The sequence below is a fragment of the Triticum urartu genome, chromosome 3 (assembly GCF_003073215.2).
Source record: "Triticum urartu cultivar G1812 chromosome 3, Tu2.1, whole genome shotgun sequence".
NCBI lineage: Eukaryota > Viridiplantae > Streptophyta > Magnoliopsida > Poales > Poaceae > Triticum > Triticum urartu.
The window spans coordinates 428,334,259-428,351,010 of record NC_053024.1 but is presented as its reverse complement, the minus strand read 5'-3'; positions in this window follow the sequence as shown (position 1 = coordinate 428,351,010).

Genomic DNA, 16,752 nt, shown 5'->3' with positions numbered 1-16,752 from the left:
GCGCGGGCCTGACTTCATCGTTTCTACTCTAAGCCGCCTCAACGGGTTTGACCACGAGCCATAGCCTCCTCCAGCGTCGCTTGAGCCACAAATCGCCAGCTTCGTTGTTGTTGAACCAACCGTCGCCTCCGCCCAGCAAACATATGGCCGCGGCCCGGAAAACAGGAACAACCCGGAACTGATGTGGTCAATAACTCGGATTGGTCAAATCGCCAAGTCAACTTGCCGCTACTACTGAAGACTCGCCGTGGCCTGCGCCTTTAAGTCGCCGCCGCGTTGAGACGGCCATGCCGTGACTTGTTCTGGCTCCTGTCGTTACAGCTGTACCTCGAGCTATTGCCGCGTCATTTTTAGGCCGCCGCCACCTTGTCAAAATCACCTACTAAGTCGCCGCTGCCCAACTTCACTGCCGCACCGAGTCAACACAATGACTTCGTCTTTGAGCCGCCCTTACCTCCGCCTCTGAGCGTCACCAAACCGCGAAGCTCCGCTGAGGCTCGCTGGTCTCTAAACCGCCGCCGCCCTGCATCTGAGCCGTCTTGCGCTTGACCTGCTGCGTCGTATTAATCCGCCGCCTAATGCTTGAACCGCCGCGCTTAACCCGCTGCTTTGAGGATGGGCCCGTCTCACGCTACCGCTGTCAAGCTGGCCCCGGTTTCAACCACCGCTGCCGGCCTCCGCCTCACATCGAGCAGCCAAACCACCCAAAAAGGAAAAGATAAGAGGAGGTTCGGTGGGGAGAAAAATCAAGGGAGGATTGAGAAAGAAAAAAGTGGTCAACATGACCCGGATGATCTTTTCTGAGCCGCTAGATGTTGCGTTTTAAACGGCCACTTCTATCATCAGTGCCGCAACTCTTCGGATTATGATTTTCGATAAAATAAATTAGGTGATATTTATCCTACATATTTTGGTTAAGTATATGTTGATTTCCATCGACAAAACAACTACTCCGCCCTGCTATATTTTTGTGCGCAGGACAATTATTTACTATAAATGTGGTTTATACCACGGATACGGAGCACGTACTGGCAACGTTCTACAACGGCGTTTTCCTCCGTGTCACATTACCCGATGAAAGGGCGGCTGATTCACGCGTCCGCACCGGTTTGGAACAAGGAGAACAACTTACTCGCGTGCACCGTCTTACAACGCCATGGCTGAATCATCTGCCTGCTGTCACGGCCTGACCATCAACCCTGCGATGGATATTAACTGGCCTAACATATCAGCTGAAATCCATCCAGTATGTTTTTATATTATATGTTGCTTTCTTTAAAAGAGCAATTACTCCGGCTTGCAAACTTATCTAATGCAGGAACCTAAATCACCATATTGGTGAAAATTTAAAGGCCGTCAATTTTCGGCTTAAAAAGAAGGATTCTGGTTTATAATCCGGCTCAAGGGAAAGCTATCTCCCACAAAGCTTTGAAGCTCTCAGTAGCTGGTTTAAGAATTTCCGGTTCAAAAAGAATAATCTCTCGCAAGTTCGAGTTCTTAGGAAAAATTAAAGGGACCAAAGAGAGTCTGTTGCAAAAGCACAGCTCAAACATAGGTGCCCCTTGAGCACAGCTCACAATATCATTTGGGGGCTTGGTCGTATTCGAACCATAGCTACACCTCTTGATCCGGCTATCAAGCCAATATTATCATAAGAGCACAGCTCTGGTTACTTCGGTAATACGGCTATCAAGCCAATATTATCATAAGGGGCCAAAGAGAGTCTGGTGCACAGCACAGCTCAAACATAGGTATCCCTTGAGCACAGCTCACAATATCACTTGGGGGCTATGTTTGAACCATAGTCACACCTCTTGATAGGCTTAAGGCCACCAGGGAAATCACTTGGGGGCTCTGGTCGTATCCGAACCATAGCTTATACCCTCTTGATCAGCATAAGGGCACCAGGGAAATCACTTGGGGGCTTGGTCGTATCCGAACCATAGCTACACCTCTTGATAAGCATAAGGCCACCAGGGAAATCACTTGGGGCCATGGGTTCGAACCATAGTTACACCTCTTGATAAGCATAAGGGCACCAGGAAAATCACTTGGGGGCTTGGTCGTATTCGAACCATAGCTACACCTCTTGATCGGCGCAATGCCACAATTACGAATACTTGGGGACTCTGGTCGTATCCGAACCATAGCTTAAACCCTCTTGATTATACACATACATCATCATATATTGCATCATACATTGCATCATCATTACATCATCATAACATGTATCATATGAGCACGGATATACCGGTTTATATGGCAGGAATCGGTTGTCAAAACCAGGTTATATTATTCAAAATCTTTAATAGCCAACACGGCCGGGTTTTTTATGGTTATCAATAACCAAGATTATGATTGAGGTTTTCAAAAGACGCTTCAGCGCAATGGATATAATTTATTCTACAATGGAAGGAATAGTCCCGAATCGCTGCAGGCTTACGACCCGGCACATGGGGCTATATTATTCAAGTTAAGATTACATCAAATACACAAGTCTCATGTCGCTGCAAGCATGCACCATGACACTTGGGGGCTAATGCAAAGTCATTGTTTGCTCACTTATTGAAGACCCGACTCATCACATCGTAATGAGCCGGCCCTTGGGGGCTACCAATTGCTCCTGTCAACAATTCAAGGTACACAAGTTAAATCCATTATATTGAAGGATCCATTGCTCAGTTGATAAAGCATAAAAGCTCTTAGCCTTGTGGACGTGGGATCAACCCCTACGATGGGGGCTACACATCACTGCTCAAATCTACATGATTATATTTACAAAGTCCCTGCTCATTATTGCATCATAACCCGGCCCTTGGGGGCTACACTGGTTGAAGTTTTATAAGCATAAGGCAATTTCAAGTCCCAGGTTGCTGCAAGCATGACAACCCGATACTTGGGGGCTACATATGTGGAATACTCAGTTCTGACTGGTGATTGAGATGAACAACCTGGATTTCTTCAAGCTTGTGGCATTCATATTGAAGCAAGTCTTAAGCTATTACTACGTTACCTTCTTAAGACTTGGGGGCTACAAGTGATAGGCATATAAGAGGTATATTTTCAAGCTTGATGTTAACTACAATTATGACCCGGTGCCATCAATATTCATAAACCGACAATGATAAACCGGCAAGGTCCTGCATTCTTAAACTGGCTGAAGATCAGATGAATATTTCAAAGATCAATATTTTTGTTAAGCATTGGGAGCTGAGTCAAAGGAGTTATTCTTCACAATATTTCTCTATGACAAACCAATGTCAGCAAATTGATTATGAAGCTGGCATATTGACCCGGATTTTATAGAAGAAGGAAGTAACAGGGACTTAAGGATGATCAGGATCAGTTTAACATGGATAAATCCAAATTAAACAAGGGGCTAATGTCGGGGATATACCCTGCAGTATGATCCGGCCGGAGTTATAACCCGGTTGGGACTTAGTAAACCAGCTGACAGTTAAGACAGATGGCTAAGACGGACGGTAAATCAGCGGATGATAAACTGGCAGGTGTTACGCCAGGTGGTAAACCGGCAGGTGTTAAGGCAGGTGGTAAACCGGTTGGTGTTAAGTCAGACGGTAAACCGGCAGGTTGTTAAACCGGCTGACAGTTAAGATAGACAGGTAAAATGTAACACCCCGGATGTAACTTTCCCAATTTATACTCCAACTCTTGCTGTTTCCGGCGTTAAGTTATATTTATTTCCTCGGGTTCGGGTTTTTGTCTTCGTGTGTTGTTGTCGTTGTCATGCATCTCATATCATGTCATCATGTGCATTGCATTTGCTTACGTGTTCATCTCATGCATTCGAGCATTTTCCCCGTTGTCCGTTTTGCATTCCGGCGCTTCGTTCTCCTCCGGTGGTCATTTCTAGCTTTCTTTCGTGTGTGGGGATTAAACATTTCCGGATTGGACCGAGACTTGCCAAGTGGCCTTGGTTTACTACCGGCCGGTAGACCGCCTGTCAAGTTTCTTATCATTTGGACTTCGTTTGATACTCCAACGGTTAACCGAGGGACCGAAAAGGCCTCGTGTGTGTTGCAGCCCAACACCCCTCCAATTTGGCCCAAACCCACCAAACTCTGCTCCATGTCCTAGAGCGTTCGATCACGATCGCGTGACCGAAAACCGCACCTCATTTGGACTCTCCTAGCTCCACTTATGCCTATAAATACCCCCCCCGAAATTCGGATCTCTCCCTCTCCCCGAAACCCTAATTTCGTCTCCGCGAGGCCGGACATTGTCCGCCCCGCACCGGACATCGCTGCCACCGCCAACCGGGCGCTGCCACGTGTCGCCGCCGCCTCCTCCACCGCCGCGGCCCGCCAGGCCCAGGTACGGCCCCCGCGAGCCTGCACCGGGCCGCCGCCTCCTCACCCGAGCGCCGCCGCCTTCGTCCTCCTTCGCCGCCCGACGCACCCGCCGGCCGCCGCGCCGCCCGGCTCCGGCGACCTCGCCGGCTACCTCCACCGCGCCACCGCGGGCGACCCCGCCGCCTCGCCGACTCATCGGGCCGGCGCCGCCCCGCCGCCTCCATGCCGCGCCTCTCCGGCGACCGGTGCCGGATCCGGCCGCCCCCTCACCATATCTGGCCACCACCCCCGTCTCCGGCCGGCCAACCTCGAAATCCGCGCTCGGTGAACAGTGCTGCTACAGTGATCTCAGATCCAGATCTAGATCCGGTTGACTTTTCCCCTCCGAACCCTAATTTTTGTGCATACTTTGACCTGTGATATCTTTGCATCCGTAGCTTCGATTCATGCATATAGCATATCAAAATGTTCATCTCAGAGAGTACATCATTACATTTCATTGCATCATTTTCATTTGAGTTCATCTTGATGCCCGAAATGCTGTTAGAAGAGGCCTTCGTGAGTTAATTGTCAGATCTGCTAGTTCATCTTAGACTTTTGTCATTTTTGCCATGATTATTGTGTGCATGATATGCATGTGAGTCCTATAGATGTTTTGTTAAGGATTTTGTTATCTTTCCAGAGGTGCAACCCATGCATTTTTGTGATGTGTGTGGTGACTTGTGCAAGCTTGCATGCCTGCAGGTCGACTCTAGAGGATCCCCGGGTACCGAGCTCGAATTCGCCCTATAGTGAGTCGTATTACAATTCACTGGCCGTCGTTTTACAACGTCGTGACTGGGAAAACCCTGGCGTTTCCTAGTGATCCGTGCCTCTTTTGAGGATGATCAGTAAAGGAGTTTTGTTAATATTGTTACGCTCTATTCATCCATGTCTTTGTCTGCAATTATGGAGCAACCTAACTTGAGTCAATCGAGCTCTACTTTTGCTTCGTTGTGAATCTGGGCAGATCGTCAACTCGTTTGCGATTTTGCCGATGTTGTTGTAGTTGATCCGTGCATGCTATGCCATTGTTCTTGCCATGTCTAGCTTGCATTTTGTGCCTTCTTAAGGGATGTATGCTTGTCTTGCCATGACTTGCACCGTAGTGAGTGCATCGAGCTCGTTTACATGCCTTCGTGAGTTAAATTTCAGCATGTCTCAGTTTTCACTAAGTCTGAAAACTGATTATGTTTTTGCTATGTTCGTGTGCTTGTTAGTATATTTTGTGATCCCTTTTGGCTCAAGGTCACTAAGGGACTTTTGTTAAGCCTGTTGAGTAGCTCCATGCCATGTTCTTCTTTGTCTTAATAAGGTCCTGTAGCATGTTGTTTTGCTGCTCCGAAGAGGGCTTTATGATCTGAAATTCTAGACAAGTGTTAATTTCACTAAGTCTGAGATCTGTTTTACCATTTACGTTTTTGCCATGCTTGTTTGAACCTCCTAATGGATGAATTGGCCGTAGCTCAGTGCTAGAATTTTGTTAAGCATCTTGTGTGCATCCCTGCCATATATTTTGTTGTCATGTTTGGGTGCTGTAGCATGTTCATTTCATTGCATTTAGATGCCTACTTGCTGCAAATCGCAGACCGTTGTCATTTTTGAAACGCTTGCCATTTCCAAACCGTAACTCCGATTCCGGCGTTCTTTATATCGTTTTCAAGCGATTTCATCTCATCTTTCCAGTGGCACCCTTGGAATTCCAAGTTGAGGCCAGGTTCATGCATTTCCTGTCATATCTTGCATTTTGCATCCCGCATCGCATCCCTCATAGCATATCATCATTGCATCATATCGCTTGATCCTTGCACGTGGTTGATTGTATCCTTATTGCTTGTTTGTCTTGTTTGGGTAGAGCTGGGAGACGAGTTCACTAACGAGGAGCCCATTGAGTTTGCTTTTGAGGATCCAGTCAACTCTGACAACTGTGCAGGCAAGATGATCATACCCTCGAAATCACTACTATCTAGTTTGCTCGCTCTTTTGCCAGGCCATTGCTACGATGCCTACCACTTGCTTGCCAGCCTCCCAAATTGCCATGTCAAACCTCTAACCCACCTTTGTCCTAGCAAACCGTTGATTGGCTATGTTACCGCTTTGCTCAGCCCCTCTTATAGCGTTGCTAGTTGCAGGTGAAGATTGGAGGCCGTTCCTTGTTGGAACATTTATTTACTTGTTGGGATATCATTATTTGCCATGTTATCTTAATGCATCTATATACTTGGTAAAGAGTGGAAGGCTCGGCCTCTCGCCTAGTGTTTTGTTCCATTTTTGCCGCCCTAGTTTCCGTCATATCGGTGTTATGTTCCCGGATTTTGCGTTCCTTACGCGGTTGGGTTATAATGGGAACCCCTTGATAGTTCGCCTTAATTAAAGCTTTTCCAGCAATGCCCAACCTTGGTTTTACCATTTGCCACCTAGCCTTTTTCTTTCCCTTGGGTTCTGCAGACTCAAGGGTCATCTTATTTTAACCCCCCCGGGCCAGTGCGCCTCTGAGTGTTGGTCCACCTGTCAGCTACCGATGGCCACCAGGGGCAACTCTGGGCTGGCCTACCCGTACCTAGGACAATCTGAGTGTGCCCTGAGAAAGAGATATGTGCAGCTCCTATCGTGATTTGTCGGCACATTCGGGTGGTGTTGCTGGTCTTGTTTTAACCTGTCGAAGTGTCTTGAGTTACCGAGATACCGAGTCTGATCGGAATGTCTTGGGAGGAGGTCTATTTCTTCGTTGACCGTGAGAGCTTGTCATGGGCTAAGTTGGGACTCCCCTGCAGGGATTGAACTTTCGAAAGCCGTGCCCGCGGTTATGGGCAGATGGGAATTTGTTAATGTCCGGTTGTAGATAACTTGAACCTTAATTAATTAAAATGTATCAACCGTGTGTGTTACCGTGATGGCCTCTTCTCGGCGGAGTCCGGGAAGTGGACACGGTGTTGGAGTAATGTTTGCGCAGGCTGCTCTCTAGTTTCTCGCTCGTGCATTGCCTCCTCTTCTCGCTCTCATTTGCGAATAAGTTAGCCACCATACTTGCTAGTCGCTTGCTGCAGCTCCACTCATAATTTACCTTGCGTTACCTATAAGCTTGAATAGTCTTGATCGCGAGGGTGCGAGATTGCTGAGTCCCCATGGCTCACAGATTACTATTACACCAGATGCAGGGCCTGATGATTCCGCTCCAGGAGACGCGTATGAGCTCAAGTGGGAGTTCGACGAAGACTCTCAACGATACTATGTTTCCTTTCCAGATGATTAGTAGTGGTGCCCAGTTGGGGGTGATTGGGACCGTGTCGCATGTTGGGTTCTCTTTTATTTTGGCGCCGTAGTCGGGCCATGAGTGTTTGGATGATGTAATGTTATTTATGTACTTGATTGACGTGGCGAGTGTAAGCCAACTATGTTATCTCCCCTTTTATTATTATTATTACATGGGATGTTGTGAAGATTGCCTAACTTGCGACATATGCCTTCAATGCGATTATGTCTCTAAGTCGTGCCTCGACACGTGGGAGCTATAGTCGCATCGAGGGTGTTACAAGTTGGTAATCAGAGCCTTCCCCGACCTTAGGAGCCCCATTGCTTGATCGTTTTTAGCGGCCGAGTTGTGTCTAGAAAAATGTTTTAAGTCAATTAGGAATTATATATCGGAGAGATTAGGAATTCTTTTTACTTCACAGTCTCCTCATCGCTCTGGTAAGGCATCCTGACGTAGAGTTTTGACTCTTCTCTTCTCAAATTTTACTAAAAAAAATTTAGGATCACGCGGGTATCTTGGAATCGTTCCGATGGTTTTATGATGAGAACATTGTCTTGGTGCCTCCTGTCAGGGGTTTAGTGGAAGTGTCCCGGGGAGTTGAGCTCTGAGGTGTTGTCATCATAATTTTATCGTTGCAATTCTGGAATACCTGAGTCTAGTACGTCGACATCGAAAATCTCTTTTATGCAGTTCGTTGGTGAGATAACCTCGACGCCACCCAGTACTGGGGCGGGAGTTCGGGAGTATCGCCATAACTTGTATAACGGATGCTTTTCGAAGGTTGAGGTAGATGGTTTCCGAAAGTTTCTTGGTTATGTGTTGAAGGATGGATACACCTGGATGTATGATTTGCTAGTTTGGGTGAGATATTATGCTTCCCCTGTATCCCCAACACCTGATTGCATAACCGGAAAGGTTCAGGAGTTTCATAGGTGGGAATTCTAGTAGCTCTAGTTTTTCTTCCACAGATATTGGTTTGAGATTGGGATTTCTTACCGATTATTCGTTCTTGATCCGTACCTTGTTGATTTATTTCTCTACCTTAATTCTACGTGGCTTCTCAATTTATGGATATGTGACCATTGCAAGAGGAATGCATTCATTCATCTTGTTCGGATGTGAAGACTATATGTTGCAATTTTCATTCCGTTGGATTCAGCTTCAATATTTTATCTATCAATGTGCTAATGGTGGTCAACCTCTTCAGGATGGCTCCTCCAATGCGCACGACTCTGAATCCTGATCCGCCACCACCTCCACCTCCTCCAGAGGCATGGCAAGCTGTGATGGCCGCAACCAATGCAAACACACAGATGATCATGCAAATTCTCCAAGAGCGCAATCAAGGCAGTCAAGGGAATCAAGGCAGCAATCAGAGTCACTTTGCTACACTCAACCAGTTCCTTGCTAATGGGCCAAAGACTTTCAGCAAATGTGTTGAGGCAACCGATGCTGACGATTGGCTTGTGGATCTGTGTAAGCATTTCGAGTGCAGTAACGTCAGGCCTGAGGACTTTGTTAAGTTCGCTTCCTTCCAACTCAAAGATCAAGCTACAGAATGGTTCCAGCAGTACAAGGACTCCAGAGGTGGACGTGTTATCACTTGGGATGATTTCCATCGAGATTTCCGAGCTCATCATATTCCGCAGAGTGTGGTTGAAAGCAAGCGTGAGGAATTCCGCAATCTGAAACAAGGCTCTTTGTCTGTCTATGACTACAACAAGTTGTTCCAGAAGCTCGCCCGCTTTGCCAAGCAGGACGTACCTGATGAGAAGAGCATGATATACCAGTTCAGGGGTGGTCTCAGAGAAGATATCCAGCTCGCTCTTGTCCTCTTTGAGCCTTTGAGGTACGATGAGTTCTACAACATGGCACTGAAGCAAGAGGCTGCTCAGTTGAGGTGTGATGCTTCCAAGAAGCGAGTCAGAGATGTTACTCCTTCTTCCTCTACTCAAGTGGCCAAGCAGCAGAAGTTTTGGCTTCCTCCTCCTCCGTTCCGTCAGCCGTTTTAGCAGAAGAGCAAAGGTGGCAGTGGTTCTTCCCACCCACCCAACCCTGGCTTTCAGAACAAGACTTCGTCTCAAGCTCCAAGATCGAGTGCTCCGTATCACCGTTCGCTTTTAGAGGTCACGTGCAACAAGTGCCAACAGAAGGGTCACTATGCCAACAAGTGTCTCAACCAGAGGCGTCTTCCTCCTCCTCCTCCTGTCAGATCGGCAAGTACAGCTGTGGTCAAGCATAGCCCCAAGCATGCCAAGGTCAATTTGATGAATGCAGCTCAGGAAGAGGACTCGTCAGATGTGATCATGGGTAACCTTCCTGTTAATGACATTCCCGCAAAAGTTCTTTTTGACACTGGTGCATCGCATTGCTTCATCTCGAGACCGTTTACAAATAGGCATGATTTGGTTTCGCAAGTTTTGCCTAGTCCTTTAGCAGTTGTCTCTCCCGGTAAGCGCATGCAGGCTAACTCCATCGTTCCGGATGTTTCTATCACTTTGGGTGACTACAAGTTCTTGGCTTCTCCAACGGTTCTCGGCGACTCGGATTTTGATCTTATTCTCGAAATGGATTGGCTTTCTAAGCACAAGGCTCAGCTTGATTGTGCAGCAAGGCAGATTCAATTGACTCATTCGTCTGAGGATGTAATTGTCTTTGCCGCTCGTGATGATACTATCCGTCTGTTTTCTCTCAATGAGAAGGGTGAATTGGATGCCATCTCTCAAATTCCAGTCGTTTGCGAATATCAAGACGTCTTTCCAGAAGAGCTCCCAGGAATGCCTCCGCACCGGCCAGTTGAATTCGTTATTGAACTTGAGCCTGGCACGGAACCTGTGTGCAAACGTCCTTACAAGCTCGGACCTGAAGAGTTGAAGGAGCTGAAGAAGCAACTCGATGAGCAAGAGAGAATGGGTCTCATCCGGCCTAGTTCTTCTCCGTGGGGTTGTGGTGTTCTTTTTGTGAAGAAGAAGAAGGATGGAACGGACCGACTTTGTGTTGATTACCGTCCAGTGAACAAGAAGACCATCAAGAACAAATACCCACTTCCCAACATCAATGAGCTGTTTGAACAACTCAAAGGTGCCCAAGTATTCTCACTAAGAAGAACCAAATCGTCGACTGTCCGAACGCCGAAGCCTTAGCAGCTTTCAAGCACAACGTCCGAGATGAATGGATTGCCAGACACCTCGGCCAAGAAAAACCGAGAATAATGGCAGCCCTAACAAGCCTCATGACCCGCTTTTGTGCGGGCGAAGATAGCTGGTTAGCCCGCAGTAGCACCAACGACCCAAGCACATCCAAAGTCAGGGATGGCACTGGAAAACCACGACGCAGTAAAAACAAGCGTCGAAATAAAGAAGACAGCCCAGATAATACGGTGGTCAACGCCGGATTCAGGGGCTCTCGACCAGGTCAGTGGAAAAAGCCTTTCAAAGGCAGCAGAGATGGACCGTCTAGCCTAAACAAGATTCTCGACAAACTATGTCAGATTCATGGCACCCCCGACAAACCTGCAAATCGCACCCACAGAGAATGCTGGGTCTTCAAGCAGGCCGGTAAGCTAAATGCCGAACACAAGGGGGCGGAGACTCCAAGCGAAGAGGAGGATGAACCTCGCCAGCAAAGCACTGGAGGACAAAAAAATTCCCACCAGAGGTTAAAACAGTAAACATGATCCATGTGACGAAGAGGAGAAGCAAACATGCACTCCGAGACATATGCGCCATAGAGCCCGTCACCCCTAAGTTCAACCCCTGGTTGGCCTGCCCAATCACTTTTGATCGCGGGGATCACGCGACAAGCATCTGGCATGAAGGATTGGCTGCCTTGGTGTTAGACCCAATAATAAACGGATACCACCTCACACGAGTCCTTATGGACGGCAGCAGTGGTCTAAATCTGATATATCAGGACACAATCCGCAAAATGGGGATAGACCCGACAAAAATAAGCCACAGTAATACTACCTTCAAGGGAGTAATACCAGGCCCAGAGGCCCACTGTACGGGCTCTCTATTACTAGAGGTTGTATTCGGTTCTCCCGACAACTTCCGAAGCGAAAAGTTAACTTTCTACATCGCTCCATTCTGAAGTGGCTATCAAGCACTACTCGGAAGAGCGGCTTTCGCTCGTTTTAATGTAGTACCGCATTACGCTTCTCTCAAGCTTAAGATGCCCAGTCCACGTGGCACCATCACAGTTAGTGGAAATATTGAGTGTTCTCTACGCGGAAGAATGTGCGGCGGCCTTAATAGCCGAGCACTAGACGGCCTCACCAACCAGAATAAATGACAGGTCGTCAAGACCACGGACACGGTTAGACGAGTCTGGTGCATCACTACATATACATGAGATTGGTTTGATGGTTAAACCCTCATCGATGGTACCAGGGGCTTCCCGCGTGTAATCAGGGCTAGTTCGGCTCAACTTGACTTACCTTGAATTTCAATGGTTTATTGATAATAACCAATTTTCTGGCACGGCAACTTTCACCTAAGTTCTTCTTTTTTACAGATGACAATCGTGCTACACCCGTCCAGGACACGGCACAACGGAGACATAGGCGCAGACGTGCAGCAGGGACCCGCTCAAAGGTTTCTTTTCAGATTAAGACCGTGCGTAGACCTTTTTTACTGTCTGTTGTTGTTCACATCCTCTGGATACTCAATACAACCAAGAAGGATGTTGACGTTATTGGCATGTGGCCACGTCAGGACACTGCACGTACCTGGACACTCGGGGTTTATTATTAAGGGCATTGTTCAGCCCGGCATATACTATAAAGACTGAATACCTTAGGGAGTGTTCGGCGTCGCGAGTTTGGCCTTATACGCATCAGATCCGAATCATGTCTTTGGTCAAATGTTGGGTTTGCCCGGCTCCCGTGTTTTGCTACCTTACGATCCGCTCTATGGGCTAAGGCGGCACCGGGAGAACTACTGCGATTGTGCCCTGGTTCATCCGGATGAGCACCTCAGTAGAGAAAGCCAAAAACTGACTGTCATGATAAAGCGCGAGACTGGTCAACCACTCAATGACTTAGCGGAATCTTCAGGATTCCTCCGCATTAACGAAGGGCTGTTTCCCGGTCATGTATGTACGCGCCCCGTATTCGGACGAGCGCGGAAGTACCAGGGGCTATATAGTAGTCCCACCGTCAAACTCCTATGGCTAAGTGAAAGTGTTAAAGCAATATAGTCCGATTGCCTCGTTCACTGTGCTACCACCTCCTTCATGGACCAAGACGTTGGATCAAGTGTTAATACGCGTTTTTTGCGAACACCCCCGCATTATATGCGTGGGGGCTGAAGCCGACGACTGCAATCTTTCAGGTTATATACATATATACATAAAACAGCCGCACAGGAGGCATCATAATACTTTCAGGCAAAAGTATAAACACAACCTTTATAAATCAAATAAAACATTGTTTTTACAATGGGAATACATGTCACTAGAACATAATATTCTTCGAGCACTGAGCCTCTATCGAACGAGCACCTTCAAGGACTTCTTCAAAGTAGTGCTCGGCAGCTACTCGCCCTACGGCCGAACCCTGTGTTGCAATAGTGGTGGCCTCCATCTCTGCCCAGTATGTCTTAACACGGCAAGTGCCATCCGCGCACCCTCTATGCACGCCGACCTCTTCATAGCGTCGATGTGCGGCACAGCACCAAGGAATTGTTGCACTAAACTAAAGTAACTATTCGTCCTTGGCCCTTCCGGCCACAGATGATCCACAACAGACCTCATGGCAGTCCGGACAACCTATGGAGCTCGGCCCACTCGGCCATTCTCTCATTCAACAGCAGCGGACGCATTGGAGCATGGAACTGTGACCAGAATAGCTTTTCCACTTCACGATCTTTTTGATCCTTGAAGTACTCGGCCGCATCAGCAGCACCTGCTGCCAAATCCACGTATGTGTCTGTAGAACTCCATAGTTGATCAAGAGGGGCATACTCCGGATCTTCGAACTTCGTCCACAACAAAAAGGGCTTCCCAGCTGCGATATCTCCAGCTTGACGCAGCTCCTCCTTCGCCGCTCTGATTTTGGAGCGGGCTTCCTTGGCTGCTACCATGGCCTTCTCTAGGTCCGTCCCCTTCGCTCGGCTTTCTTTTTCAAGAAGCTGGTATCGGTCGGCGACATATTTCAACTCAACGGCCATCTTGGCTATTCTTTCCTTGATTTGGCAATGCGCGGCCTTTTCGGCCCTCAGCTCTTCATCCGCCTTTAGAGCGGCTGCATTGCTATTCCTGGCTTGTTCCTTGGCTCGGGCAAGTTCCGCCCGAAGGGTCTCCACGGTGGCAGCTCCATCTGCAGTCAAAAACATATTAAAGATACTGGCATCATGCTCCTCTTAGTATGTATTGATCACTGGAGAAATCACACACCCTGTGCCTCGTCGAGCCGCTTGTTGACAAGCACGGTGTCGGCGTCTGCTGCATCAAATTGCCGCTTCAGCTCGGCAAACTCATCAGTCCGGCTAGCCACCGGACCTTTAGCCACCTGCACATGAAGGCGGTCTGATTATTACCCGGGACTATGATCCTCGGTTTGCCGCTGTTCTCAACGGCAACCAGAGTCTCAGGGGCTACTATCTGCATTGGGCACACCTAACGTGTGCAGTATTGTCAAAAACATACACTATTTCACGTACCTCAAAGCCTTTTAGTAGACTCATAAAAGCTTCATGCAACCCGCTTTCGGCGGATGAAATCCTTTCAATCACCGTACCCATTAGCGTACGATGCGCTTCTGAGATGGCCGCTTGCTCTAGAAGACCCTTCAGTGCATCCGACCGCACACTGTACGGTTCCGGACTCTTTCTATTGCTCTCTTTAGGAGCCGAAAACTGGGGACTTCGGGTGGCCAAAGGATTACCCTCTGGCCTTGGCAGATCAGGAGAAACCCTCCGCGACGACACTTCAGGGTCGCCCGCCTCATGAGGTGGGGTGGCAGGGGGGTGTTTCGCTCTCCATCATCTCCGGAAGAAGATCCCCCAAAGACAAACTCTGTCGAGAAGGGCTACGATCTGAACTGCAAGATATATGCTACGGTTATTATCTTCAGAAGTAATGTAAGATATTTTTACTATTAAGTACTTTTTTACTTACAACTCGGTAGAGGGCTGATCCCCTTGCAGACACTGTGCGGCAAGAGTACCCTCCGAGGCAGGACCCTCTGGCGGATATTTCTTCCCCCATTTGGAAACCTTTGTTTCCGGGTCTTCCGAGGTGGTCCTCTTCCTTCCTTGGGGAGAGGGAATTTCAGATTCTTCTCCCTGGCTATCCTCCTTCGTGGAGGCGCTAACTCCCCCGGTTTGGACGAATAGTGAGTGAGGCCCGCTTTTAGCCTCTTTATTCCCCCCTTTATCTTCCTTTGAGGGCGCCTGATAAGGCGCCGACTCGAGCATTCTGTCCAGAACTGGATTGGCCAAGCCTTCGGGAAGGGGGGGCGAACACCTAATCATCTTCGCCTTTGTTATCCAGTCCTGGTCAAAGAGCGACTTTTCATAATGATGTTATGATAAATAGAAAGACGGCATGTTCGGCCGTGGGATTACTTACTTGGGTATCGGGGCGATTACAGCTCAGACCCGCATCCTCGGTGGTGTCCGGACACTCTGTTTGGGGTCTGAAGAACAATTTGTACATATCTTCGAGCGTCATGCCGAGGAAGTGCTGAATAGTTCGCGGTCCTTCCGGGTTGAATTCCCACAGATGGAGGGGTCGACGTTTGCAAGGCTGGACTCGAAGAACTAGCATGACTTGCATTACCATGACCAGGCTGATATCTCTCTCAAGGAGATCTCGGATGCGACTCTGCAATATCGACACATCATTTACTGGCCCCCAGTTCAGCCCCTTGTTGATCCATGACGTCAGTTGTGGTGGGGGGCCCGAGCGAAAGGCAGGGGCAGCTACCCACTTGGCACTTCGGGGAGCTGTGATATAAAACTACTCCCGTTGCCATAAACTGGACACCTCTAGGAAGGAACCCTCTGGCCATGGAACATCAGCGCTTTTGCTTATTACGGCACCTCCGCACTCTGAGTGTCGCCCCTCGATCATCTTCGGCTTCACATTGAAAGTCTTGAGCCACAGGCCGAAGTGTGGGGTAGTGCGGAGGAAGGCCTCACACACAACGATGAACGACGAGATGTGAAGGAGGGAATCCGAGTCCAGATCATGGAAATCCAGTCCATAATAGAACATGAGCCCCCTAACAAAGGGATCCAGAGTGAGGCCTAGCCCTCGGAGGAAGTGAGAGATGAACACAACACTCTCGTTGGGTTCGGGAGTGGGGATGACCTGCCATCGGGCAGGCAGCTGTGCGAGATTTTGGCAGTCGGATACCTGGCCTCTCAGCTTCTTGATGTCCTCCTCTGTAACAGAGGAAGGCATCCACCGACCTTGGAGGTTGGATCCGGACATGGTTGAAGGTCCGAAGCGCCTGACCTGACCCTTGGGTGTTGGAACTCGAGGCGGGGGAAGGATTCGATTGAGCAAGAGAGGGAAAAAGGACAGGCCTTGGCCTCTTTATAAAGAGGGCGAATATCAAGCGTCCTCCTCGTGGCCGTTTGGTACTTGCCTAAAATTGAGGAGTCATACCAACAGGCACGATTGGGTTACCCACGTCCGTATTGATGAGAATCCCGTAGTAAGGGGGACACAATCTCTGCTTTGACAAGACGTGTCAAGAAAACCACCTCGCAATATGTACAACGCTGGTTGAGAAAAATGGTTCGAATAAAGAGCAGGCCATGGCATGATGTCATGCTATCAAAACGTGTCAGCAGATTAGATTTGTCGAAATATTATTCTCTCTACAGTGGTATGTGGAACTTTTTTTGCAGAGCCGGACACTATCCTTGTGTTCAAAATCTTCTATGGAGTATTCGGAGGAGGAACCCGCCTTGCAATGCCGAAGACAAAACTGCGCGTCGGACTCATCGTCATTGAAGCCTGGTTCAGGGGCTACTGAGGGAGTCCTGGATTAGGGGGTCTCCGGACAGCCGGACTATATCCTTTGGCCGGACTGTTGGACTATGAAGATACAAGATTGAAGACTTCGTCCCGTGTCCGGATGGGACTTTCCTTGGCATGGAAGGCAAGCTTGGCAATACGGATATGTGGATCTCC